Source organism: Rattus norvegicus, chromosome 7 (genome assembly GCF_021556685.1).
Source record: "Rattus norvegicus strain SHRSP/BbbUtx chromosome 7, alternate assembly SHRSP_T2T, whole genome shotgun sequence".
NCBI classification, from domain to species: domain Eukaryota; kingdom Metazoa; phylum Chordata; class Mammalia; order Rodentia; family Muridae; genus Rattus; species Rattus norvegicus.
Window position 1 is genome coordinate 41,237,571 of NC_141540.1, and position 21,068 is coordinate 41,258,638.

The 21,068-nt window shown below is 40.8% G+C and overlaps 2 long non-coding RNA genes across 3 annotated transcripts in view; one reads left to right on the forward strand and one right to left on the reverse strand.

Moving 5' to 3' along the window:
• Positions 1 to 21,068, reverse strand: part of LOC148004638 (uncharacterized) — a 266,612-nt gene that overhangs the window by 163,011 nt on the left and 82,533 nt on the right. The window lies entirely within an intron of this gene.
• LOC148004639 (uncharacterized) overlaps positions 17,971 to 21,068 on the forward strand; it is a 41,197-nt gene continuing 38,099 nt past the window's right edge. Inside the window, exon 1 of one of the 2 annotated variants that reach the window (XR_015626115.1) lies at positions 17,971 to 18,226. This is a non-coding gene — a long non-coding RNA (uncharacterized LOC148004639). The remainder of the gene's footprint in view (positions 18,227 to 21,068) is intronic. The other variant, XR_015626116.1, reaches the window with a different exon arrangement.

Sequence of the window (21,068 nt, forward strand, 5' to 3'; positions counted from 1 at the left end):
TAAGGCTGTATGCATAAGACCCATACAAGATCAAATCAGCCATATATTGGGATGAATATGAAGTCCTTCCCATAGCTCAGGATTCATTGCCAGTTGATAGTTTAGGGGTGGGTAGTCAGTTTTTTTCAGAGATGTGGCCATGGTAGGTTGCCCATATTCCCAATGGATGGCTCTACACTCATGCAATCCTGGTAGCAGTAATTGAACTCTGGGTTAAAAAATAAGTACACACAGTTGGGAGAGAGACTTGGTGGAGGAGATGGTATGGTGAAACTGGGAGTGCATTTGACCAAACACATCATGTGCTTATATGAAAGTTTTAAGTAATAAGTACAAAATAGATGTTTAAAAATCAACCTCTGTGTTTTAATAAATCCATGTGGTTGCATAGATTCAACAGTATTTATTGCTGGATTTAATATGGGGCTTTACCTTGTCCATGTGGTAATTTTCTTTTTCCTAAGTTCTTCATTTATTTTACATGCAAATATACACGTAAGTAGAAAGAATAGCAAGAAGAACTTTTGTATATTTTCCCCCCAGATCCCGCTATTAGCAATATTTCAATTCATTACTTTTGCTCTTTGTTTAATTAGCCATGCTCATGGATGGTAGCATCTTGGTCAATAAATGAGACCACAGAGGGAGGAATGTCATGGGGATGTTTGTGGAAGGTATTACTTGAAGTCATGATGAAGAGTTGAACAGATAATGCCAAGTGCTCTTCAGGTCTGGTGTGATGGGTGTGGTACAAGGAAGAATGGTGTGCACAAGAGAGAAGGTTTCTGTTAACTCATAACGTCTGTCTCTCAAGCTTTAGAGTTCAAAAGCATCTAAAGATAAGTGGTGGAGACATGCAGACAGAGGGGCTTTTTTTTTTTTTTGATTTTCAGGCATGTGGCCACAAATAACTTGAGCCTTCTATATTTATACAATGACAATTGTGCTTACCCAAGCAGTGATATCATTGCTTACATTATTAAAAGAAATCATAATATCCACATTTCAAAAGCTCTATCTTTACACAAATCCCCCAATAGTTCCCCTTCCTCCTTCTCCCATTCCTTGGATCAGTCACCACCTAAACTTGTTTTGCATTAAAGAGCACAATTTCAGCAAGACAAAAAGATGTCTGGCCAGGCTTGTCCTGTAAACAGGAAGACATACCTGTCTGGTAGCAAACATGGTTACATAATTATGCATGGTGAGAGGCTGAATTAAACATTTGTTGGTAAACTATGCCTAGTTATTATCTCCTATCATAATTCCCTTTTTTTTTTATTAACTTGAGTATTTCTTATATACATTTCAAGTGTTATTCCCTTTCCCGGTTTCCGGACAAACATCACCCTCCCCCCTCCCCTTCCTTATGGGTGTTCCCCTCCCAAACCTCCCCCCATTGCCACCCTCCCCACATAGTCTAGTTCACTGGGGGTTCAGTCTTAGCAGGACCCAGGGCTTCCCCTTCCACTGGTGCTCTTACTAGGATATTCATTGCTACCTATGGGGACAGAGTCCAGGGTCAGTCCATGTATAGTCTTTAGGTAGTGGCTTAGTCCCTGGAAGCTCTGGTTGCTTGACATTGTTGTACTTTTGGGGTCTCGAGCACCTTCAAGCTCTTCCAGTTCTTTCTCTGATTCCTTCAACGGGGGACCTATTCTCAGTTCAGTGGTTTGCTGCTGGCATTCGCCTCTGTATTTGCTGTATTCTGGCTGTGTCTCTCAGGAGCGATCTACATCCGGCTCCTGTCGGTCTGCACTTCTTTGCTTCATCCATCTTGTCTAATTGGGTGGCTGTATATGTATGGGCCACCTGTGGGGCAGGCTCTGAATGGGTGTTCCTTCAGTCTCTGTTTTAATCTTTGCCTCTCCCTTCCCTGCCAAGGGTATTCTTTTTCCTCATTTAAAGAAGGAGTGAAGCATTCACATTTTGATCATCCGTCTTGAGTTTCCTTTGTTCTAGGGATCTAGGGTAATTCAAGCATTTGGGCTAATAGCCACTTATCAATGAGTGCATACCATGTATGTCTTTCTGTGAGTGGGTTAGCTCACTCAGGATGATATTTTCCAGTTCTAACCATTTGCCTACGAATTTCATAAACTCGTTGTTTTTGATAGCTGAGTAATATTCCATTGTGTAGATGTACCACATTTTCTGTATCCATTCCTCTGTTGAAGGGCATCTGGGTTCTTTCCAGTTTCTGGCTATTATAAATAAGGCTGCGATGAACATAGTGGAGCACGTGTCTCTTTTATATGTTGAGGCATCTTTTGGGTATATGCCCAAGAGAGGTATGGCTGGATCCTCAGGCAGTTCAATGTCCAATTTTCTGAGGAACCTCCAGACTGATTTCCAGAATGGTTTTACCAGTCTGCAATCCCACCAACAATGGAGGAGTGTTCCTCTTTCTCCACATCCTCGCCAGCATCTGCTGTCACCTGAGTTTTTGATCTTAGCCATTCTCACTGGTGTGAGGTGAAATCTCAGGGTTGTTTTGATTTGCATTTCCCTTATGACTAAAGATGTTGAACATTTCTTTAGGTGTTTCTCAGCCATTCGGCATTCCTCAGCTGTGAATTCTTTGTTTAGCTCTGAACCCCATTTTTTAATAGGGTTATTTGTTTCCCTGCGGTCTAACTTCTTGAGTTCTTTGTATATTTTGGATATAAGGCCTCTATCTGTTATAGGATTGGTAAAGATCTTTTCCCAATCTGTTGGTTGCCGTTTTGTCCTAACCACAGTGTCCTTTGCCTTACAGAAGCTTTGCAGTTTTATGAGATCCCATTTGTCGATTCTTGATCTTAGAGCATAAGCCATTGGTGTTTTGTTCAGGAAATTTTTTCCAGTGCCCATGTGTTCCAGATGCTTCCCTAGTTTTTCTTCTATTAGTTTGAGTGTGTCTGGTTTGATGTGGAGGTCCTTGATCCACTTGGACTTAAGCTTTGTACAGGGTGATAAGCATGGATCGATCTGCATTCTTCTACATGTTGCCCTCCAGTTGAACCAGCACCATTTGCTGAAAATGCTATCTTTTTTCCATTGGATGGTTTTGGCTCCTTTGTCAAAAATCAAGTGACCATAGGTGTGTGGGTTCATTTCTGGGTCTTCAATTCTATTCCATTGGTCTATCTGTCTGTCTCTGTACCAATACCATGCAGTTTTTATCACTATTGCTCTGTAATACTGCTTGAGTTCAGGGATAGTGATTCCCCCTGAAGTCCTCTTATTGTTGAGGATAGCTTTAGCTATCCTGGGTTTTTTGTTATTCCAGATGAATTTGCAAATTGTTCTGTCTAACTCTTTGAAGAATTGGATTGGTATTTTGATGGGGATTGCATTGAATCTGTAGATTGCTTTTGGTAAAATGGCCATTTTTACTATATTAATCCTGCCAATCCATGAGCATGGGAGATCTTTCCATCTTCTGAGGTCTTCTTCAATTTCTTTCCTCAGTGTCTTGAAGTTCTTATTGTACAGATCTTTTACTTGCTTGGTTAAAGTCACACCGAGGTACTTTATATTATTTGGGTCTATTATGAAGGGTGTCGTTTCCCTAATTTCTTTCTCGGCTTGTTTCTCTTTTGTATAGAGGAAGGCAACTGATTTATTTGAGTTAATTTTATACCCAGCCACTTTGCTGAAGTTGTTTATCAGCTTTAGTAGTTCTCTGGTGGAACTTTTGGGATCACTTAAATATACTATCATGTCGTCTGCAAATAGTGATATTTTGACCTCTTCTTTTCCGATCTGTATCCCCTTGATCTCCTTTTGTTGTCTGATTGCTCTGGCTAGAACTTCAAGAACTATATTGAATAAGTAGGGAGAGAGTGGGCAGCCTTGTCTAGTCCCTGATTTTAGTGGGATTGCTTCAAGTTTCTCTCCATTTAGTTTAATGTTAGCAACTGGTTTGCTGTATATGGCTTTTACTATGTTTAGGTATGGGCCTTGAATACCTATTCTTTCCAGGACTTTTATCATGAAGGGGTGTTGAATTTTGTCAAATGCTTTCTCAGCATCTAATGAAATGATCATGTGGTTCTGTTCTTTCAGTTTGTTTATATGATGGATCACGTTGATGGTTTTCCTTATATTAAACCATCCCTGCATGCCTGGGATGAAGCCTACTTGATCATGGTGGATGATTGTTTTGATGTGCTCTTGAATTCGGTTTGCCAGAATTTTATTGAGTATTTTTGCGTCGATATTCATAAGGGAAATTGGTCTGAAGTTCTCTTTCTTTGTTGGGTCTTTGTGTGGTTTAGGTATAAGAGTAATTGTGGCTTCATAGAAGGAATTCGGTAGGGCTCCATCTGTTTCAATTTTGTGGAATAGTTTGGATAATATTGGTATAAGGTCTTCTATGAAGGTTTGATAGAATTCTGCACTAAACCCGTCTGGACCTGGGCTCTTTTTGGTTGGGAGACCTTTAATGACTGCTTCTATTTCCTTAGGAGTTATGGGGTTGTTTAACTGGTTTATCTGTTCCTGATTTAACTTCGATACCTGGTATCTGTCTAGGAAATTGTCCATTTCCTGAAGATTTTCAAGTTTTGTTGAATATAGGTTTTTATAGTAAGATCTGATGATTTTTTGAATTTCCTCTGAATCTGTAGTTATGTCTCCCTTTTCATTTCTGATTTTGTTAATTTGGACGCACTCTCTGTGTCCTCTCGTTAGTCTGGCTAAGGGTTTATCTATCTTGTTGATTTTCTCAAAGAACCAACTTTTGGTTCTGTTGATTCTTTCTATGGTCCTTTTTGTTTCTACTTGGTTGATTTCAGCTCTGAGTTTGATTATTTCCTGCCTTCTACTCCTCCTGGGTGTATTTGCTTCTTTTGGTTCTAGAGCTTTTAGGTGTGCTGTCAAGCTGCTGACATATGCTCTTTCCTGTTTCTTTCTGCAGGCACTCATTGCTATGAGTTTTCCTCTTAGCACAGCTTTCATTGTGTCCCATAAGTTTGGGTATGTTGTACCTTCATTTTCATTAAATTCTAAAGAGTTTTTAATTTCTTTCTTTATTTCTTCCTTGACCAGGTTATCATTGAGTAGAGCATTGTTCAATTTCCACGTATATGTGGGCATTCTTCCCTTATTGTTATTGAAGTCCAGTTTTAGGCCGTGGTGGTCCGTTAGCACGCATGGGATTATTTCTATCTTTCGGTACCTGTTGAGGCCCGTTTTTTGACCAATTATATGGTCAATTTTGGAGAAAGTACCATGAGGAGCTGAGAAGAAGTTATATCCTTTTGCTTTAGGATAGAATGTTCTATAAATATCCGTTAAGTCCATTTGGCTCATGACTTCTCTTAGTCTGTCTACATCTCTGTTTAATTTCTGTTTCCATGATCTGTCCATTGATGAGAGTGGGGTGTTGAAATCTCCCACTATTATTGTGTGAGGTGCAATGTGTGTTTTGAGCTTTAGTAAGGTTTCTTTTACATATGTAGGTGCCCTTGTATTTGGGGCATAGATATTTAGGATTGAGACTTCATCTTGGTGGATTTTTCCTTTGATGAATATGAAGTGTCCTTCCTTATCTTTTTTGATGACTTTTAGTTGAAAATTGATTTTATTTGATATTAGAATGGCTACTCCAGCTTTCTTCTTCTGACCATTTGCTTGGAAAATTGTTTTCCAGCCTTTCACTCTGAGGTAATGTCTGTCTTTGTCTCTGAGGTGTGTTTCCTGTAGGCAGCAGAATGCAGGGTGACAGAGGGGCTTTTTAAGTCACCATGGTGAATGTGTCTATCTGAGATCCAACCAGGAAACTACAGAAGGTAAATCTTCTATAACATGTCTATATTATGCATACTAGTGGTTTTTTTTCGCATGTATTACTTACACATAACAAGTTTTATTATGATACAGCCATGCATATACACACATATGTGTTTCCATCATATTTATTTCAATCAGCCTCTTGTCCCCCTCCCATCTCTGATAACCCCGTCTTCTTGGAGAATAGCCTCTCCTTCCACTTTCAGGTCTTGTGGTCATCCTCAGGGTTTTTAGTTGACCTTTTCCTCCCTCCCTCTATGGAGGTCTATTATTCAATCTCAGAGGTTAAGACTCCTCCAAATTCCCTGAGCAATTTGCTGTCTTCTCTCCTCACTGTGTCTTAGAGAGTCAAGGCCTACCCCATTTGCTTTTCCCTAAACAGTTGCAAATGAGTTCTCACTGGTTTGCCTGCAGCCGGTTAGCCTCCTGGTGCTTAGATACTGTCACTTGAAACATCCTAGCTAAACACAAAGAAGCCGGGCTATCCTGCTTAAGGCTCTGTTATTAAATAATCGAGTTTTATTACCATCAGGAACTCAGCCTCTCAGGGTCTCAGCTCACCACTTCCTTCAATTTGGGCAGATGTCCTTTGCATCACCATGTTTCACCCATTAAAAAAAAAAAGGAGTTTTGCCATTTAAATACTGTCCAGCTTTTTCCTCCAGAGTCTGCATCTTTATTGCAAGGACCAATCCCAGCCTTCAGGGTCTTTTTCTTCTCTCTGCTTAATTGATCCGTTGAGGCCAAAGTCAATGTTACTTCCTTCTGGGAAGCTTTTCTCAACCCCTACCCCTGTCAGAATGAATCACTGTTTAGACAGTGTTTCTGCCACATAAGCCAGGCTTTGTACAATCATGATTTATATTCATTCCCATTTCTCCGCTGGACTCTGACCTCTTTGGAAAAAAAGGTTTTAGTTTGGTTATTCTGGGCTTAGCAAATATTCCCTTGGGCCTTAGGAGAGTGCTTTTCCTTTGGCCAGCTCTCTTTACATTCTGATGATGTAGACTCATTTTCTTTCTACTTGTAAGGTACACTGTCTTCTCAGAAGCGAATCACAGTAAATTCTAAACCATCCTTGTCATGACATATAGTTTGACATAGTGCTAAAGTCACCGAACGGGCTAATTGTGAGATTAGCTATAAAATTAGACCATTGCGTGCCCATGCAGCTAGTCACTGTATCATTTGGGAGATTCATAGCTTTGACTTACTTGTAGACATAGGCCTCTCTCTCTCTCTCTCTCTCTCTCTCTCTCTCTCTCTCTCTCTCTCTCTCTCTCCGCTACATCCATTTATTAAAATATTTTTAAACAACCAGAGCAAAGTATAGTTAGGAATAAATTATCAGACTCAGGCAAAAAATATGACACTAATTTGAAGGTATTTCAGCATTCCAAAATAGGATACAAAAGTCTTGGGAACTGCAACATGAAATCGGGGAGGAGATATATTAAGAGGCTGGAAACATCAGGTCCTTTGGTTTAATAATAGCTCTTGTATGTGGTCAGCTAAGACCAAGACTTTTTCTATGACTGGAATCATGAACCAAATGGTCACTCAGGAACAAAAAGGTGATATCCTTATGTTGTGAGTCTTGGTATCCTTCCTAAGCTTCTCAGTTTACTTCTCTGACATTAACAGAGAACAATACTTCAAATTACTTTAATGAACAATGAGATCACCCAATTCCTATGGGTGTTGACTTTTTAGAATACACATTAGGAAAATCTTTCTTGTCCCTCATTATTTGAAACATACAAGACTGAAGAGTTGGAATTTACTTCAGGGCTAGGTTTGTGCTTTAAAAGTGGCAAAATGCCACTTTCCCCATGTTTGTGTTACTCAAAAAACAAAAAACAAGAAATGAGGCAAATTTTGAGTCTAATTCTCCTCGTCTCCTCTAACTTCACAATCTTTCTCCTAGCAGACGTTAAGAAGCACATGCCTCACTGAAGGAACAAACACAATCACCTCCAATTATCAGAAGTTACTTTGAAGAAAGAGGCCCACAAAGATAGATGTGCTTTTCCCAAAAGTCAGAATTATGCTTGATTTAAAAGCAGTCATTGACTCCATTACCATTATCTCAGAGCAGGCCCTTCTTTTGTGATGTAATCCTGATTGTGCGAGAATTTGAGTTCATCTGCAAAGACTGGATTACATTGTACCCTGTGATGGCATTCCTTATTCATAATTCGATACTCTCTGAAATGCTTCCTAAGCCTATGATTTGAGTTGTCTTTCTCTTATGTAAACACAATGGATTTTTTCCCATTTAAATGGAAATAGAAGAATATACAGAAGAAAACCATTTCTCAAAAGTATGGAGAATGGGGTCAGTGAGATGTCCCAGTGGGTAAAGGTGATTGCTGCTATTCCTGAGGGCAAGATTTGACCCTCCAACCCACATGGTAGAACAAGAGACTGAACTCCCAAGAGCTGTTCTCTGACTGCCACACATATGCCATGGGACATGCCTTACTCTATCCCGGAAATAAATGATTAAATAAATAAATAATAAACTCAAATTTAAAAAGAAATTGTACACATAAACTCTTTGAATCAATAAAATGTTCAATTTATATGGATCCAGAGATAAAAACTCTTAAGTTAAAAAACAGACTTTATCACTTATTTATGTACCCGTATGTCTCTCTGGATGTGTGAAGTGTACGTATGTGTGTGCTTAGAAACCAGAAGAGAATGTATGCTCACCTGGAGCCGGAGTTATAGAGTGTTTTACCATCTGATGTGGGTGCCCAACTCCACTCCTCTGTAGAAGCCACAAGTGCAGTCAACTGTTGAGCCATCTCTCCACTCCCAACTGTGTTCATTTGAACTGTTACAGAGAGACATGTAGTTAGTGTGTGTGAAGCATAATGTAGCCAAAACCCAAAATACATTTCAACTCAACACCCCGTATATTACATACACAGATGAAGCCGAGGATGTTAGTGTCAAACGAGAAGGACAGGGGCTGGCAAGTGTGGCCTGAGGAACAGATGATTAAGGAGAGGAGAATGTTTCCGATATTTATGGGTTTCCCCAGAGTAGGAAACACAGTTGAGCAGCCCAAGTCACTTAGTCTGCTTCTTCCTGTGAATGCTGGGTGAAATGAAAGAAACTGCAGTGGGGAAAAGAGAGAAGGAGGGGATCAGCCCGAGAGATGGCTGAGTGTGGAATCAGGAAAAGCTTCAGCAATGGCTTAGCTCTGTAGTTCAGCACATCTAAGGAATCTTATTAACAGTTGGGGTGAGAGAGAACAATAATCCAAGGGTAATAACTTTATTCATCTAAGTACTTTAGAGACAGCGTACTGTTAAAAATAAATGCACCTGTGCAATAAAACAACCGCGTTTCTGTGTTATTATTTTTTTTTTATCTTAGTCACTGAAAACCCATCTTTCTGTCAAACACAATATAGTTCCGTGGGGGGAAAAAAGTCAACCTTAAAACGCTGATGTAACTAGAACAATTCGCCCTTTGAAACAAAGGTATGATTTCAAATCAACAGGGCTCTATTGAAACAGAGTCTCACAAACAAGATGAGATCTTAATAGGCTTCATTATGTTGTTCAACCAAAATTAAAATCTGAACACTTAAAAAAATTGTCTCTTACCATTATTGTCTTCCCATCTCGTCTTGCTCTTCAGAATGGCTCCTTGCTTCTGAGTCAGAAACTCATTGCGTTCTTGACTTAGCTGAGTCTTAGACAAAGTGAGAAGAATCACAACATCAGGTTTAGGGTAAAAATCAACCAAAAAGTTTAACAGTGATAAATGCAAAGTAAATCCAATTGTCTACCTTGGCAAAGAAGAGTAGAGTATGGACCTGCCACATGGTCGGTATAAATAGATGAACATAGACAAATATTGAGGGGAAGGTCATATAATGGCTGATTATTTTTCTATTGTTTCTTGTGAATGTTCTCATCAAGAGAACAATATAGTTTTTATTGGTTTTTGATAAGGGCTTCATAGCTACTCAAGGAAGGTCCTGTCCAGTTTTGCTGATGGGTTTTTGCTTGGGAATTATTTTTTTTCTTTTTCTTTTTCTTTTTTTCCGGAGCTGGGGACCGAACCCAGGGCCTTGCGTTTGCTAGGCAAGTGCTCTACCACTGAGCTAAATCCCCAACCCTTTGGTTGGGAATTATTAGTGGCTGGGTATTTGACAGAGTTATTGTAATACATTTATGTTTGGCTTGTCTCTGTCCACACTGCTAGAAACCAACAGCCCTCTTTCCCCTTTCCTTTCCTATTTTTTCTCATAGTTCTGCATGAAGTATGAAATACATTCTCGCTGTTTTTCTGTGGCACATTATATTCTGCTGTGCATTGGCTCTGTGGACACATTTGATTGCAAAGTTCAGTGTATCTTTACTATGTGGCTCACAGGATTCTGTGACAAACAGGAGAAGGTCCAGTAAAAGATTCTCTTAGACTGTGCTTAGGGTGCATGCATGCACATACATGTGCACACTTGACCACAGCACATTGTCTGAAGTGGTAGAAGGTGAGTGCTCGAAGTGTCTGATAAATAGTCTATGGTGTGTGTGTGGGTCACAAAGAGCTTCAGAAAGAAGCTAACATTTGATTTTAACCATGAAGGATGCTAATGTGCCAAAGAACAGCAAAGAGGAAAAATGTTTAGGTGAAAATAAGCTTTAATAATAGCAAAATTGGGTTCTTGGTATATATTGGCTATTAGCCCTCTATTGGATGTAGGATTGGTAAAGATCTTTTCCCAATCTGTTGGTTGCCATTTTGTCCTAATGATACTTTCCTTTGCCTTACAGAAGCTTTGCAATTTTAGGAGGTCCCATTGGTTGATTCTTGACCTCAGAGCATAAGCCATTGGTGTTCTGTTCAGGAAATTTCCCTCTGTGCCCAGGTGTTCAAGGCTCTTTCCCACGTTCTCTTCCATTAGTTCCAGTGTTTCTTGTTTTATGTGGAGGTCTTTGATTTTCTTGGACTTGAGCTTTGTGCAAGGTGATAAGAATGGATCGATTTGCATTCTTCTACCTGCTGACCTCCAGTTGAACCAGCACCATGTGCTGTCTCTTTTTTCCATTGGATGGTTTTAGCTCCTTTGTCAATGATCAAGTGACCATAGGTGTGTGGGTTCATTTCTGGGCTTCCATCCTATTCCATTGATCTACCTGCCTGTCTCTGTATCAATACCATACAGTTTTTTTTAATCACAATTGCTCTATAATATAGCTTGAGGTCAGGGATGGTGATTCCCCGAGAAATTCTTTTATTGTTGAGAATAGTTTTCTGCTATCCTGGGCTTTTTGTTATTCCAAATGAATTTGTAAATTGCTCTTTCTAACTCTATGAAGAATTAAGTTGAAATTTTGATGGGAACTGCATTGAATATGTAGATTGCTTTCATCAATATGGGCAATTTTATAATATTAATCCTGCCAACCCATGAGCTTGGGAGATCTTTTTGTCTTCTGAGATCTTCTTCAATTTCTTTCTTCAGAGACTTGAACTTCATACACATCTTTCACTTGTTTGGTTAGTGTTGGCATAAATTAAAATAGAGGTTTCTTTTAACCTGCACTATATCTGGCATGTAGTGGCATAAAACATCTGTGGGATATTTTCATCTCAGGCAACAAAGCGTCTTACCTGCTATGCTCCATCCCATATCACACTGCCGATGGCTACTCTCTGAGCCCAGCAACAATTTCTCTACCCATCTAGTTCCCAAGGCAGGTTGTCACCATGCCAGACATACATATCCCAATTCCATGGCGGCCCAGTATGTCCAGCTACCATATACTCTCTTGAACTTAATTAAATTGCTACACGAAACAGCACATAACACAATAACCTCTGATTCAACTGATAAGATATAATTGCCCACCTAGATAAGACATAGTTTGCTCATCTAGATACCCAAAATCTTATACACATCCATTCCTTAAAAATACTCATAGCAACCTGTAATACGTGCAGAGAAGAATATTAACATCCACCTCCATGTTTTCTTGGCTCCTCTCTCAGTCTTCTAGTCTCTTCCTCTCTAAAACTTTTTTCCCACCCATCTTTTCTTCTTGTCCAATGACAGGCCTCATTCTATCCTATACCTGCTTTCACCTGCATAATGACATCATCTTATAGATTAGAGTCATACCAAGGTATTTTATATTATCTGTGAGTATTATAAAAGGTGATTTCCCTAATTTCTTTCTCACTCTGTTTATCCTTTGAGTAGAGGAAGGCTACTGATTTGTTTCAGTTAATTTTATATCCAATCACTTTGTTGAAGTTGTTTATTAGCTGTAGGAGTTCTCTAGTAGAATTTTTAGGGTCACTTAAGTATACTATCATATCATCTGCAAAGAGTGATATTTTGACTTTTTTTTCCAATTTGTATCCCTTTGACTTCCTTTTTTTGTCTAATTGCTCGAGTTAGGACTTCGATACTGTATTGAATAGGTTGGGAGAAAGTGGTAGTATTGTCTAGTCCTTGATTTTAGTGGGATTGCTGATATAGATGTCTCCTATGAGGCTCTGCCAGAGCCTGACAAATACAGAGGCAGATGCTTGCAGACGACCATTGAGCTGAGTACAGAGTTCCCAAATGGAGGAGTTAGAGAAAGAACTGAAGGAGCTGAAGGTATTTGCAACCCCATAAGAAGAGCAACAATATCAACCAACCAGACCCCTCAGAGCTCTCAGGGACTAAATCTCCATCCCAAGAGTACACAGGGATCAACCTATGGCTCCAGCTACAAATGTAGCAGAGGATGGCCTTGTAAATGGGAAGAGAGGCCCTTGGTCCTGTGAAGGCTCAATGCCCTAGTGTAGGGGAATGTCAGGGTGGGGAGATGGGAGGGAGTAAGTGGGCGGGAGAGGGAGGGAGCACCCTCATAGAAGCAGGGAGATAGCATGATTTTGGAGGAGAAACCAGGAAAGGGCATAACATTTGAAATGTAAATAAAAAATATCCAATAAAAGAAAAAATGTCAAAAAAATTAGTTTCATTCAATATGACTAAATAGCAGACATTGGTTCAAACTTCTAAGTCTGACCTTAAGTACTTTGTTTTAGGCATATTTAAGCACAGCACAATTGGATGAAAATTTTCCTGGTGATAATTAATTCAGTCTCATGCGCACAATAAAAGATGGGACTACATCAAAAAACAAAACAAAGCAAAACAAAACAAAATTTGTAGAACCCGAGGACTTTGAATCTTCATCAGCCACATAAAAACCAAAACCTAATCTTTCACACACATGTAATCTTAGTGCTGAGGGGCCAGACACAGTAGGCTCCCTAGGAATTCCTTGCCAGCTAGTCTAGCTGAATGGCTGAATTCCACATACAGTGAGACCCTGTCTCAAAAACTACAATGAGAACTATTAAGGGACACCCTCAGTGTCAATCATTGGCCTCCATAGGCACAGCAGATATATACTTAAAATCTCTCTCTCTCTCTCTCTCTCTCTCTCTCTCTCTCTCTCCCCACACACACACACACCACCCTCCAACAATTGAAAGAATTATAGGAATGGCGTGTGTGTGTGTGTGTGTGTGTGTGTGTGTGTGTGTGTGTGTATGCACATGTGAGTTATGGGTAACAGTTAATTTGACTTTGTTTAATTTTTTCATTTGGAGATGTGTTTCTCTATGCATCCTTAGAGACCTGGGATTCACTTTGTTGATAACACTGGCTTCAAATTTCCAGCAGTCCTGACTCTGACTCGCAAGTGTGTAACAGGTGTCTGCTAAGGTACGAGCTAAGTTGATGTGGATATTTTTTATGTATCATATTGACATTCAAGAACAATTTGGTTAATAGACTTTCTTCTATCTATTGAGTAGTCCTGGTTCCCTTGACAAAAATCAATTGATCTTGTTTGTATGAATTTACTTCTATATACTCTTCCACTCTGTTGACTTATTGCTTGGCTCTCACGAAATTACTGTACTTAAATCTTCTTAGGGTTCTTTAGTAGAAACTCTTGAAATTAAGCAGCTTTACTCTTCAAATTTGCTTTTCAATTTTTAATACCATTTTTAAAATGTCTAAATCTTCCATACTTTTATATGTTTTAAGAAGAGCCTGTCAGTGTCTGTTCTCAAAACATCATGGGCTTTACGTACTTGAACAGAAGAGTCGTCTTTAGATCAACAAGGCACTTAGATTAAAAGAAAATAAAAAGAATAAACTGGACTTTGTCCAAATTGAACCTTTCATCATAAGAGACATTAAAAATGAAAGGGGAAACACAGATGAAATGTTAAAAAATGTACATCGCATGAGAGTTCATAACCAGAATATATTAAAAAATCCCACAAATCAATAAGACCAAAAATTGAGAAGAAAAAATATGAAGAATCATTCCATAATAAATAAGATATATGAACAGACAGTAAGCATGTGATAGACGTCAGAGTTTCCAGTCGATCTGGAAAGGGGCAATAAGTCACTATGGGCTTCTACTTCACAGGGATTAGGATTGTGAGAACTACAGCCTCCCTGCAGCAGACATTGGTGAGGATGCAGGCCGACTCTAATGCTCATAGAAAAGGATGATGGGGCTGGGACATGGCTCTGAAGGAAGGGTGCTTTCTGTGTAGGTAGAACCCATGCTCAAAAATGCCTGGTGACAAGTGCTCTAGAGGTGAGAACTAGGGGATCCCTTGGCTTGCTGGCCAGCCAGCTTACCCAAATAAGTGATCTACAGCTCAGTGAGACATCATCTCTCTACAGATAAGGTAGGGAATGATTGAGAAAGAGAGTGGACATCCGCCTCCGACCCTCCACATATGCCTGCACATACATGTATTCTAAAGAAAGCCAAATGCTGTGAAACTCTGTCCTCCCTCCATGGCATGCTGGTTGTCCTCTCTCAACAGCTTTGGCTTGTCTGCAGAGGGCCCAATAGTGTTCCATCACGGACTGCAGGGAGGTGCTCACGAGGTCCCCACCCATCTGCAGGTATAGGAATAAATGGTTGCTGGTGGGGGAAATTCCTCAGCATTGGAGCTCCCTACACGTTGGTCATGCTCCAATCGGACTCCTCACTGAACACTGCTATAGGTAATCCCTTACCCATGTTTCTCTAGGTAACCCAGGTTATTCTGATTGGCTTGCTGATCTAGGCTTGAGTACAAGTGTTACTATTTATTTTGTTGTTGTTGTTGTTGTTGTTGTTGTTGTTGTTGTTATTAGCAGCTTATCTGGTATGGATAGAGATTTTGTTCATATCTCTCCAGGACAAATTGACAGAACACCAAACAATGTAGTCTGTGGAGTGTTGGAAGGGAGACTGGGATTTCTGGCTGGAGGGCTACCAACGGTGGTTTTCTAGAGAGGGAAGCCACATGGTCAGATCCATGCCGTGGGATGATTTACTCTACCAGTTGTGAGGACCAAGAGTTCAGTGAGGTGAGGGATGAAACATAACAAACTGACGGAGGAAATAGGAGCTGAGAAGCAGACTCAGGAAAGGAAGGTGATGATAGATCTGAAAGTTTTCCCCACATAAGCAGTCCCATAGAATTTACCAACAGGACTTGGGAGGGGTGCGGGGCTAAGGAGAGAGAAGTACAGGACCGAGTAGACACAAGCTGGATCCTATTAGTGTGCCTTCTAAAGATGAATAAATTAATACAGAAAGATAGAGCTCAGTGACCCAGATGGTTGCCTGTATTGGTAGAAATAGTAACATGGAGGCAGATAAAGCCGTGGGAAATGACTAGCTGGTTCTGCACGTCAGACATATTATAATGACGGTGTCTACTGGATGTAGACAAGAAAATATAGAGTAGATAACTGGAGCCATTGGCTTGAACATCCACAGCTGAATACCGAGACTTTAGAATGCTTAGGGAAGAAATAGAAGAGCAAATGCAAGAGACCACTTGGGGCACTGTGGGAAATTGGATTTCCCAGTCAGAAATTGGAAGGCAAGAAGGCATGAGAGGCAGAGAATTGAGAGTATGCTAGTAACTTTTCCCATTGGTGTGACAGCATTCGTGTATAAAGCAAGGAAGGGTTTGTTCTTGCTCAGTTTGAGAGTGCAGTTCGTTATGCTAGGGAGAAGCTGGCAGGAGGAGTGAAGCAGCTGGTCCCTACTTCATAAGAAAAATGGTGCTTAGTTCATTCTCCCTAAATTCAGCCTAGAGGAAGGAAAGGGGCCTCCCACATTCACAGAGGGTCTTCCCAATTCAGTTAACACAATCTAGAAGCTCTCTCATACATAGGCCCAAAACACTATGCTCTAGGTGATTTTAGATCTTGTCAGGTTGACAACCAAAGGGAGGCCAAGTGAGCAGGAAGAGTGAGATCACTTACTCTGTGAACTCTGGTGACAGTGCCTCTAGGAGGACCAGGGGCAGCCACATCTACAAAAACACCAGGGGCACACAGCTACAAAGGCATCTGCAGGAGGACCTAGTTGAAGACTGCCTGAGAGACCAAGGATTGCTGATGTGAACAATGTCAGCTAATTGGAAGCTGCTGTTTATATGAGATGCTTTCTTAGGACCAAAGGGCCCAGGTAGAGGGTATTAAAGGAGCTTGCAGCAGTAGACAGACAAGCTTTTACCTGCTTCTGGAGTCAGTGTCTTTGAATCCGGGCCATCTCACCTCCAACCCCCAAGGGCAGGTAGGGTCAGGCAGCGAGTAGTCCAAAGCACAGACAGCCAGTGCCAAGAATGTTAAAGGATGCCCAATCTTTTCCAGAGGTCAGTCATGAGACTTCACAAAGTAGCAAGACAGACACACGATAGGCAGACATACAGAAGACAGGGGCTAGTGCATACAAGAATAAATGTTCTGCCTTACTGCCAGTCAAGACACACAATCCATCGTGCTACTCTTTTTCCATAGGCAAGATATAGAAAACCCATGTTTCAGTTAGTTGTATGGGTAAAAGACCCACTGGGAGGGCGGCTGAGATCTCGCTTTTAAAAATGCTGCATGAAGCGAGTTTGAAGCTTTTCACTATAAAGAGATGACCAATGTTTGAGAAGACGTGTTTAAACATTACACAACGTATGCACGGATTAATGCACAGTATGGAAACTCATTCCCGAGTGCTATTCTATATTGGATAAAATAAATGTGAAAAAAGTTAAAAGGAAAAAGAAATAGAATACATGCCCCTAGCACATCTGGACTGGTTAATATGACCTTAGATGCAACCGTTGGGCAAACCTCATGAGAAGCTCTACAGGGCATACACTGGGTTTGTTTATTGTAGCAGAACTTATGAGGTGACCTTCTGCTTGAACTAGCAGTAAGCTTTTACTCTGCCATTCTCTCCCCTTCCCTACATTCCATCCAGTAGTGTGCCTCATAGAATTTTCCATTCTTTTCTTCCTTGGTCTGGACCAGCAACATTTGAGAGTCACTATTGCCCTGGCAATGTTCCTCTTTTTGCTCCAAGATTCCTTCAGTCTGTTTGTCTTCTATAATGTGACCAGAGAATAGTATTTTATTAAACTAAATGATACGGTGTAATTTTTCCTGCTTAAAATTGCCATATCAAGACTTTGAGTGGAGAGAGAGAGAGAGAGAGAGAGAGAGAGAGAGAGAGAGAGAGAGAGAGCTTGGCTCCTGCCTACCTTCCAATACTTGCGTTTTATTTCTGCTGTCTCACGACCATCTTTGACCTTAAAAGCTAGCATTCCTAACTGGCATTTTCAGGATAGAGGAAGCTGCTGTTTCTAGCTTTTGCTACTTGTAGCTTGCTTTCTCAGTTTTAGACCCCAGACAGCTCTCCTTACTAGCTGTCACCAGTTAGACCAAAGTCTCCTCCTACCATTGCAAAAGTTTCAAATGCTGTCATAAATTGGCATGTATCCAGGACACCAGAGTCTAGCCTCTGCTCTAGAAATTTCTTTCCCCACATGGCTCCATTCCAGGGACACTACTATTTTCTCCATTTGGACATTTAGAACAAGCCCTCATTCTAAGCCTCTGCCTTGTGCTCATGGAACACCTCAAGTTAAATTTATATTTTCCTGACTTTGCTTCCTTTTCTGGACTCTGTCTCGTCTCCAAATTGCCAGTGGTTTCTGCTCTTCTCATTTGAGTAGCCACATGATTATGGGAACCTCCAAGGTGGGAGAAGAGCTAGTTATTAAGATGGGGCATGTAAAGTTTGGAACAACTTATTAGTAGCTGGGTGTGGCCCACACAACCTGGCAAGCAGGGAATCACAGCTCTTCAGCTTGAACTCACCCTGCGGAGGAGGCTCCGTTCCCAGCTCTTTAAAGAGCCTGGGCTTCGGTGCCAGCTGTTTTCCTTGTAAAACAGCTGACCAGTTTTGCTTGGTGCAATCAGAGACTTGGGTTCCTTCCCACAAGGGCAAACCGTTGACCCATTTCCGTGAGTACCGCAGAAAAATTTCCACGGGCCCAAGAGAGGTTTTGGGAAACGAGACAGATATCCACTCATTGTCTAAAATGTCAGGTAAGGCTTGTTGTTTTTCACCATTGAAAGGATACGAGTCAGAGGCATTAAGAACATGCCGGAAATTGCAGTGTTATCGCCCCCACTTGTTTCTTTATGCCCAAAGGGAAGTTTATTACTCACTAAGCAATCAGTTCTAACTCCCCCTTCGCCCTCGTTCCTGCAAACCCCTAATCTTGCCATCTTTAGAGATCTGCCTATTCTGAAAATTTCAAATACATTAAACTAAATTCAGTCTCTAACTTTTTGTGCCTGCTTCGTTCCTATGAAGCCTGAGTTCATTTATGTTGTGGCATGAACCCCGCCTCATGCCTTCCTTCCTTTTAATAGTTGAATACTATTCTACTGTGTGGGCAGGCCACATTATTTTTTTTATATCCATTCATCTGTTGATGTGATTTGCGTAGTTTCCACCTGCAGGTTATTACCCTGAAAGCGCCATTATGGCTGTTGGTACACCAAGTTTTATTTGAACATCTGTTTCCAGTGATTTTTGGTGTGTGCTTAGGGGTGGAATTTGGTGGGTCCCATGGTAAAAAAAAAAATTCCATGTTTAACTTTAGTTGAAACTTGGCTTTTTTTTTTTTTTTTCTTTTCCTCCAGTGTTTCAACGATTTTACATTCTAACCAGGAATAAGCAAGGATAGGTTTGGGCAAATCCTAAGAACAAGTATTTATGTCAATAAGTGACTCATTAAAAGACGTTTACATGATAAGGAAAACATCAACTCAGAATCTTAAAGCGAGATAAAGTTATCCCCTCCTTCTTGGTTGAACAGCCCGAGATGGCTAATTATGAGTCAGTTCTGGAAAGTTCTGAGAGCAGCGTGTCAGGGCATCTACACAGAAGATTATCTGTGTTAAGGTTTTTGAAATAGTCACACGTCAGCTGTTCAGAAATACAGATTCGCACTTTGTGTGGCTGAGTTCTGCTTAGCTCTAGTGACACTGTTTCTGCTGAGGTTGGAAACCTCTTAAACCTGTCATTGAAAGGTAATGTGTTCTTTTCTGGCTTCGATCACAGCAGGGAATTAAAACTTGTAGTTCCTTTCAGAGCTTAAAGTCATTTAAAGTCAAATCAACTATGAGGGTAAGGAGGGAGCTGTTTTGAAGTCCAAACTCCCTCAGCCTCTCGGGGAGTCATTATTATGACATTGGGATGCACATGCTTGGTGGCTATTATTTCTGGGTAACATTTGCCTTTGCTGTATCTGCACAGGCTATATTAGCTAGGCCTTCTGGGATGTTTACATTTTCCAATGATGTTGACAGCCTTATCCAGGCCCTATGAAATCAGATATGGATCCCTTGAGCTTCCCTTTTTCAGATCCTTGGTCTCTTCCTATCCTCAGACCACTTAGCACTGGTTCGAGTGACATGTTCAGGGGATTCCATGGCCCTGCCCAGCACTCCTTAGCCATTAAGTGTCTAAGTCACCAAGTGTCACTGGTCTAGCGCAATACTCCATGCTAATCCTGTCTAGGCTAGAGTTTTAAGCTTTTGAAGCTTAAGTAAAGGTGCGAGTAGGAGATCCTATTGATAGAACGTCAAAGTCACACTAGAGTGTATGTGTTGGCAAGTCAAAAGGAGTCATTGTTCCTTCTAGAAAAGGAAAAGTCCAATGGAGACAACTTACACCGTGAACTAGATCATTGGCCTATGTGTAGTCTTCATCATCAACTCGACAAGATTTGAAATCACCAGACACACCTCTGGGCACGATCTGAGATTCTTTTTGTTTCGAAGAGGTTTAACCAAAATGGAAATCTCCAGCTCTAATTTGAGGAGCACCATTTTAATTAGCTAGTATTATGGTCCTAAACCATCAGGCAAAACCCATGCTTGGGTTTGATCTTAGATGTTTCATTTTTGGCATCCATTGCATTGGTTCTAGGAACCTTCAGCTTTGTACGATTGGATTGACAAGAGCATAGTTCCGGTGCAGAGCTTTGAATGTCACGGTCACTTTGTGCTTCATCGTCAATTGCTTAATCTTTAACAAGTGTAAGTAGGACTCTTAAGCAGTTCTCAGAAAACTGTAAAATTCTCTACCACAGAGAACACGGCCCTGTCTTAGATTTATAAAGCTGAGCTTTCTTCTTGGGCATGTCCCTGTTCCTACCAATCATCTAACAACTTGGGGGTCTGCTGGGGCAAATGGCCCAGATGGCAAGATCATCAACCCACACTGCTGGAAGAGTTGTTTCTTGCCCTGTTGGTCACTCAAGTTTATAATCTACCATGTAATCTACTTTGTGTCAGAAGTCTTCAGATATAGGTTGCCCCAGGAATGTGATATGGACTTGGTGGAAACAGGTCCGTCTCTCAGTTGAGAGGAGTAACTCATCAGGGTGATAGCCAAGGGCCATCAGCTAAGAGCAGTCTTGGCGTCTGAGAGTCGTATCCTGCCATTCCCCTATATTGATGCTCCCAATATGTGAGAGTCCACTGTGATCTCCAAGCAATATAATTTAGATAGGTTAGTGGTCTGTCAACAGAAAGCAGGTATGGTGAAATAACACTGGAGATACACTGAAGCAAAAGATTTCCTAAGAACTTGCCAGAATGTTTTCTCATGACTCGGTCCCTAGAGTGGTACTATTAGGAAATGACAGGCTTCATAAGACTAGACCTCATGGGAGGGTCTTAGGTCACTGGAAACATGTTCTTGAATGGGATTGTGAAACTCCTGTTCTCTTTTCTTTCTTTTGTTTACTGGTTACAAGATAAGCGATTTCTGTACTCCTCCATCCCTTCCTTCCTCCTTTCCTCCCTCACTCCCTCTCTCCCATTGTTATGTAGCAGTTAAATGGAGTACTAAAAGCCATAGATCACCCAACTG